Source organism: Typopeltis vanoorti, chromosome 23 (genome assembly GCF_054136105.1).
Source record: "Typopeltis vanoorti isolate ZY-2024b chromosome 23, IOZ_Tvanoo_1.0, whole genome shotgun sequence".
Taxonomy (NCBI): Eukaryota; Metazoa; Arthropoda; class Arachnida; order Uropygi; family Thelyphonidae; genus Typopeltis; species Typopeltis vanoorti.
This window is the reverse complement of record NC_143571.1, coordinates 35,577,201-35,585,385: the sequence shown is the minus strand read 5'-3', so window position 1 is coordinate 35,585,385 and position 8,185 is coordinate 35,577,201. Positions and strand designations below refer to the sequence as shown.

Genomic DNA, 8,185 nt, shown 5'->3' with positions numbered 1-8,185 from the left:
CCATACTTTCTATTCCATAAAAAACATTAGAACATATTGGAATTCTGAAAGACAGACTATACCATTTGGTCCGATCAAAATTATAAAATATATTATAGTCATTTAAAAATGTCCGTTCCTTTGTTTCAGAACTTGCACAACACAGTATACTCCACATGCTTCTATCAGATACATTGGGATATGGCTGTATAAAACATGTATGTTTCCTTTGAGACTGATGGCACCTAACTGCGAAGTCTTGATGATCACTTAAACTTGGGATATTAGACAAACCAGATGTATCACCATATATTACACTAAAAATTCTGTGATTATACGAGTCAGTTAATACAGGAGAAACATTTGATATATTAGAAGATGTGAAATGGACTGCGCAATCTCTCGTTTCTACCTTGAAATCAGATTCAAGAGGTGATACCATAGAAACACAAGATGATAAAGATGTTAAGTAATCTGGATTGACATCCCTAGCAACTATGACATTTGTTTCATTCGAAGCCGAGTTGCAGTGCCAAGAGTGACAGTGTGTTTTGACGAACGGTCGGTCGTGACGATATTCATACTGTTCGCGACGAATTATCGCTATTAATTGCTTCAAACTTCGAGATAAAACTCACCATTGACACTTCGGCCAGGAGGAACGAATTCTTTGTGGATAATGCTTCGAATCATAGAAACTAATCAGTAGTCTTTAATTTTGACTTCTCCAAGCGAACTTTTATTCGGATATCCCTCTTCTGGTGGTCTCCAATCAACACTGTGGGGCTTTGTTTTGGGTTCATACTGAAAGCACTACGTTTTGTCACCAGTGACGATCGTTTCAAGGAAGTTTGAGTCCTTACGAGCGGTTTTAATGAGGTCCTTGCTTTATTCAATTCGATGCATTTTTTGGCCGTCGGTCAACTTGTGGGGAACAAATCTCGAATTCAATTTACGAAGGCCCAAACTCTCGCTCAAAATGTTATGCACAGTTGATTTTGGAATCTCCCTATTCATCTTCAGTCAATCTCACGGACGATTTTAGGTTTTCTTTAATGAAATCACGCACTTTTTGGATGTTAACTTCGCTCTGTCCAGTTTTTGGATGGCCCGGCTTTTTGTCGTCCTTAAGCGTCACACGACCACTTTGAAATCGCTTAAACCACTCGTAAACTTGAGTACGGGATAAGAATTCATCACTGTATGCTTTTTGAAGCATTTGATGCGTTTAGGTAAAACTTTTACCAAGTTCAACACAAAAGTAAATCGCAGCTCTCTGTTTGAAACTCATTGTCCGACCGTTCGTCAAAACACACTGTCACTCTTGGCACAATTACTAGCTTCTAATGAAACAAGTGTAATAAACAGTTGAAACAACATTAATGATGGTTGCCGCTTTCGAAAAAAAAAGATACAACAGGTGGCGCCACTAGTTTCTTCTATTTTCGAAAAGTTCGGTTTCTTTTTGGACAGCGGGTGTAGATTCAGGAGAAATCAATGAGGCTAAGATTTTTGAGGTAGTTGAGAATTTCTGTGAAACCAGCTTAGAATAAGTCAACAAGTGGAAGTGTAGTTTAGGAAAGACTGAGAAGTTCAATTGGATGCTACTAAGGAACACACATGAATGGAAAGAAATACAGGATAGCCTGAATGAGTAACTCATCGCACGCGCAGAGACAGAAGAAACTCATGTATTCGATCAGTGGACCCTTATATAATCTGTAATTGTGAGGAAGTTGGACATGGAATAAAGAAAACATTCCTGTATCTGATAGACGGGTACAGATATTTTCTGCAATGAGCAAGAAACGCCTATACTTTCAAGACTTTTGTAATATTGTAGAGTTTATTCTTTGTCTTCCAGGAAGTATATCACCTGTTGAGAGAATATATTCTGTTATGAGCTGCATGTGGTGAAAGGAGAAATCTAGATTAAATGTTGAGACAATGAAGGCTCTGTTAGTTGTAAAACAAAATTGTGTCATGGAGTGTGAGAGGTTTTATGATAAGTTATCGAAAGACCGAAATTTGCTCTGTAAGATCACTTCCTTGGATAAATATTCATGGTACGATCGTGGTGAAATATAGCCCCCCCGCTTTACGTCTACCTAAATTTTTGTATGGTTCTGTCACTGAAAAATAATGGTAAGCTCAATATGTTTAGGTATTAAAACTTTTTTTATCGGATTACTTTTTCATGAATACAGAATAATACATAACGCCCATCCTGTTTTTGTCTCAAAGAAATATGGTCAGCCTGCTCATAACAGAGCAGCTTCACTCACCCTCTCGTAATTGATTTTATTTCCATGTGTTCTTGTTATTTGCATTTTTCTGTATATGCTTCCCTATTAATACTTGCATAAACAATGATGGTAAACTGACTAGAAGCATCTTATTTATTGCTGGTATTACCATCTTATTAGGTGTACCGACTTGCCATCGAGTCTAGAATCTAGCATGTGATTCGGTCTAATACAGCTCGACATCTCTGTTTTAATTGTGATTTCACCTTCAGTTCCATTATTTCTTCCGTTTTTAAATAAGATATAAATAAATCAGCTAACGCCTTTTATTCCCATATAGGGAGTAGGCGAGGCCTTTTTACCCTATCTAATTTTTGGAGACTAAGTGGGCAGTTCAATCGCCACCGGTAGCCAATCAGAGATAGGTGGCCAATGTCTATCACTAAGTATAGCAGCCACCGATGAAGAGCTGGCAAACAAGTGCTGCCATTTCTTAGTACCTAACCCTAACAAGATATGTCACTGTTTGAAATAATTCGGGTATTACGGTCGATTTTCTTGAGTTTATGGGATGAAAAACCGGAGCTTCTTGGAGGAAAATCCCGCCTACCCGTGCCAGAGATCGACTAACGCGGAAATCGGTCGAAGAAAGGCTTAAAAAAAGTTCCTCCAGTGGCCGACTAGACCTGATCTTAAGTCAAACTTCGAGCGACAAAGCGCAGAGTACGCAAGCGCCACTTCCACTGAGCTACACAGGCCTCTTCCGTTTTTATTCTTTCTTAAATGTGAAAATATAGAATTCACACAAATTATAATAGTAACGGATATCAGACGGTTAATTGCCGCTATCTCATGGTCCCTAATCCTAACACGATATACATTTTTTAATGTCTTATTTTTTAATAAATTATAATATTCATTTGCCATACACAATATTGCACTGTAGTGTACCGTGCTACCGTATACTTGTTATAAATAATTAGATGGAAGTAACATAGAGCAAGATAAAATTTTCAAAGTGCCTTATTCTTTGGACAGTTCGTCGGAGTGAATAGGATAAGCTAGGTAATGAACTATAATTTCTTCGAATTCAATAAGTGCAACAAATCATTTTGAGGACATTTTACCAAATGCATAATTTATGGAATGTCTAGTCTCATCTTCAGGAATGAGGTGTGAGCAGGACTGAGCTTCTTTAAAAAATGAATATTATGCCAACTTAGCTTAGACAGCTAGATTTTTCTTTTCTGCAATGATACTTTGCTAATTCTCTTCATGTTGGGGTAGATTTCATAGCATAACCGAGGATATTAACATAGCAAATGCCCTTGCTAATTTTTTCACTGTGATTTTTTTTGGAGATAGACCTTTTCATGTTCTGCTGTCCCCCCCCCCCCCAACTTCTTCTGCTTTTTCTTCGGCAATGTTCTGTGTTTTCATCTGTATATAGTTTTCACTAGCGAAGTGTTCTTCCAAGGCTTCCTCAAACTACTCTACATCTTCAATCTCCAACTCTTTGACTCGCGGTACTGTCTTCTTATCAATCTCTTGTACGGCTTTGTCGAATCCTGTGGATGAATGTACAAATGTTTTCAGCTGCTTTTTCCCCAAACCATTCATGCAGTTTGCTGTCACCTCACTCCATGGTACATCTATATTCTTTGTTCAGTGCAAGATATATTCCTTTCAAAACTCTCTGTGGTTTTTTCACCTTCAGTAGCCTTAGAAAATTTTATTTCTTTAATACTATGTGTTGAAGGAATCAGCAATACATAAATCCATGGATTGAAATGGTGAGGTTTTATACTGGTGAACGGGATGTAATGGTCGTAAGTTCAGGATTGATTGTATGTATGTATATAGAATATAATAATTTATAAATGGAACTATTGGTGAGTAGATTTTCAAGCAACATTTAATTGTATATTTCATTCATTAAATAATGAGAAATTCTTTTATTTATCAAGCTACTATAGTCGTAGAAATTATAAGTTCATTTGCAGTTTGTGTCTAGTAATAATCAATTTGGCGTACGTTGGGCGATGCTCTTACTTATACTGAGGCATTTAACAATATGAACACATTTCTTCGAATGTGAAAAAGTATGGCAGGAGTAACCCATGCAGGTGTGTGATGCTTGAACTGTTTTTATGGCATATATTTTACTGATTTGCCAGGATTGTAAATAAAAATTACAACCAAAAGTTTGGAGTCTTTATCAGATAAGAACCAGTCTTTGACCATTACTATTTTTACCTTTCGCAGATGTTTGCATGTATTTGTGGAGCCGAAGACCAAGTTTAAGGAATTGAAAAAGTCCTACGGATTACTGTCGCGTGTTTTTGACAACTGTTTGTTGTTTTCGTTGAGTTTTCTTAACATTTTAAGAGGAACTGCAAGCAAATGTGACAAGTAAGTTTGCTCATTTCGTTGGTGGCTTCGCTTATATCTTGGAACTGACCAGAGCGGTTGCCATAGATTAAAAAAAAAATAATATATTAAAATGCAAATCACCCATTTAATCAGTGGGATTTCTTGATCGTGTCCTTAAACTTCAGGTTGTGTTCTCGAAGAAGACGAAATCAAATTCAGCAAATATTATTTGTTTCTATTTGTGCATCTTGCTCTTATCCACTGAGATGCATTTCGCAAACCTACACGCACTGTTCCTTGATGTATGGAGGAGTGAATTCCTTAACATTTTTTCTCTAAAACAAAATTTTATGTCCATCGAAAATACACTCACGAAGCGTGCAACGACAGCGAAGTGTTTTTTTTTTTTTTCGTTATTGGTAAATTGAGGTAGAAGTTATATCTGCATGCTGAAACGGACATTTATACACAATTCAAATACTAGTTTCATGAAGAAATCAGTTTTTGAATTACCGATTTCATCTTACATGCCATCACCTGTGAAAAGGCGCTGATCTTAACGACATCCCCTTTTATTTGACGTTCATCTCCTTTAGGTAATATTCACCCCAAGCAACAAAACGTGTAGCCTCAACCCCGAATAACACTATTGTAACAAAAGGTCGTTTCACTTCTTACAGTCCCCACTATTTCTTTCTTCTGCATTAAAAAAAAAAAAAAAAATGTGCTTCTGATATAACATTTGTGAAGTATAACTAAAGATAATTTAATGTGTTACACATTAAATTATCTTATGTGTAACACTAGCAACATAATCCAGCATTCACATTGCCTCCATATATATTTTATTTATTATTATTAATTATTATTGCATGACACCTCGAAGGAGTCTAAAGACTCATTGTGGGAGGGCACCCACTTTATAGCTCTCCATCTCCACCACTCAATCCACCAACTACAGCAAACTGCAACTACTATCATCTACACCAATGCCATCTACTTCCCACCACCACTAGTATTTTCATAAACTATCGGAAACATCCATGCCCACAGTGGGATTCGAACCTACAGCCCTTTTGGCTGGAGAGCAGATATGCTAACCACTCGGCCAACCAGATCAGCATATGAGCATTATTTATTATTTTTCTATAAAAAAATATTTTTTGTCCAATTTTATATAATGCTTGCTACCCAATAATTTATTATTGGTTCTTAGGCATTTTTATTAAAATATTGTTTAAATCAATAAACAGTATCATTATTTAAAATATTATAAAATGATGCCAAGTTTAATTATGTGTTATTACTCAAAATACCTAACAATATATCATTATTATTACAATGGTTTGTTCATGGAACTAAGGAGTTATTGTGGGATGTTCACTCTACACATCACATTTTCTTGTTTAAACAACTTATAATTATTTACAGATAATTTACTTCTACCAAATTGCAGTAACAACTCTCAGTGATGCTCATCCACTGCCTGTCACAAATCATCCTATTCACTGATGTTCTCACCACTCTTCCTAACAACATAGCTATAAGCTGGCCATATGAAGACTTTGATGAGGAAAGGATATATTATTATTATCCCAAGACCTCATGTCAAAGACTTATCTAGGAGGTTCTTTTGTCATACACACAGCTTGTCATACTGCACCTTAAACACTCAAATTCAATGCAGATACCACACTCTCAGGTAAGGCATTCCAGTCATTCAGAACTCTGCATGCAAAAATCCTGCTTCTCACTCCCTTGCTCACACCCTCCTTATACAGCTTCCAGGGATGTCCTCTGGTTTTCCCCTGATCTCCTACCATTTTCTGTAAAACCAACATTGATCCTATAACTACCCCTTACTAACTTGTCTCTATCATATCACCCCCTCTTCCTCCTATCCACTAGACTGTAAATTGCATCTTCTCAATCTTTCCTCGTATCCGAGATCGGAAACTACCTTAGTAAGTTGTCTCCGGACCCTTTTCAACATCTCTTCATCCTTTTGAAATCAGATGACAAAATCTGTGTACAGAAGTCCACTTGTGGCCTAATCATAGCCTTATATAATGGAACAAGAATCTCCTTACTTCTGCAAGTCTGTGTTCTCCGTGTCATTCCCAGAATTCTTTGTGTTCTCACAATTATTGTTCTATATAAAATTGTTCTACTTCACAATGATGGTGATAAAACTAAGTTTACAAATTATATGTTGATCTGTATATCTGGAGTTGTAGTTAAGGCATTGGAGTGGTTGGTGAGAGATAGGATGCAAAAGTGGGTTGATAAAAGTAGTATTACTAACTATTATAATAACGGAATTAACTTACATAAATTATTCTTTATTCATAGAATTTTCACCTGAGTATCACAGGCATCATCAGTACAGGTACAAGGCTAATTAAACAGTAACTATTATATTCACAAAGCGCCACCTAAGTAGCTAAGGTTAAATTTCCTAAATTTAATTATTATTATTATTTTTTTTTTTTTAAATATTTAAATTGAATTATTTAGTTAAATAATTATTAAATAATTATTTAATTATTCAATTATAATAATTAAAATTTTTTTTAAGTTTAATTTTATTTTTATATATATATATATATATATATATATAAATATATATGTGTATACAATTATATGTTAGAAAATAATTTTTTAAAATTATATTTTAATTGAATAATTAAATAACAATAATTAAATTTAAATAATTAAAAATAAATAAATAATAATAATAATAATTAAATAAATTTAGGAAATTTAACCTTAGCTACTTAGGTGGTGCTTTGTGAATATAACAGTTGCTTAATTAGCCTTGTACCTGTACTGATGATGCCTGTGATACTCAGGTGAAAATTCTATGAATAAAGAATAATTTACGTGAGTTAATTCCATTATTATAATAGTTAGTAATATGTCTATCCACAGTATTTCCTTACTGAAAGTTATAAAAAGTGGTATTCTTTGTGCTTGTCAGCATGAGTTTGTTAAAAGGAGATCATGTTTTAGCAACTTGCTTATATACTATAACAAGATGATGAATGTATTGGACAAGGAAGATGCATTTAATAGATTGCTATACTATAAGTTGGTAACTAAATTGAAGCAGCTGTGATTGGATGATCAGTTAATGAGTTGGATCGGTAACTGGCTCTCAGATAGGTAGGTATCAGCAAGTTGTGTATGGGGGGGTGCAGTATCCCAGAAGAGGAAAGTCACTAGTGGGGGGGGACAGTGATGAGGAATCAAGCATGTGTTGTGGGCTTACAGGAGATGTACATTATATGAATGGGCAAGAGTATAGAACATTCAGTTCAATGTTGCAAAGTGTAAGGGCCTGAAATTTGGGAGAGAACAATGGAATGCGAAGTGGTACATTTAGTATGGAAATTTTGGAGGAAGTTGAGGAGATCTTGGACCTTGGAGTAGGGATTGACAAAAATCTGAAGTTCAGAGGTCACATTGCACAAGTTGTGAAGTCATCACATCAGATTATGGCAATGATGCAGAGGACCTTAGCATGCAGAAATAAAGAAATTCTGGCTCCATTATAGAAGGCTTTGAGCCTTGTGTGGATTATTGTG

At 35.4% G+C, this 8,185-nt stretch overlaps 1 protein-coding gene across 1 annotated transcript in view; it reads left to right on the top strand.

Moving 5' to 3' along the window:
- The first annotated feature begins 4,509 nt into the window (after positions 1 to 4,509).
- LOC150093777 (N-chimaerin-like) overlaps positions 4,510 to 8,185 on the top strand; it is a 274,033-nt gene continuing 270,357 nt past the window's right edge. Inside the window, exon 1 of the mRNA XM_090412511.1 lies at positions 4,510 to 4,637. The gene's annotated coding sequence lies outside the window, so the exon portion shown is untranslated. The remainder of the gene's footprint in view (positions 4,638 to 8,185) is intronic.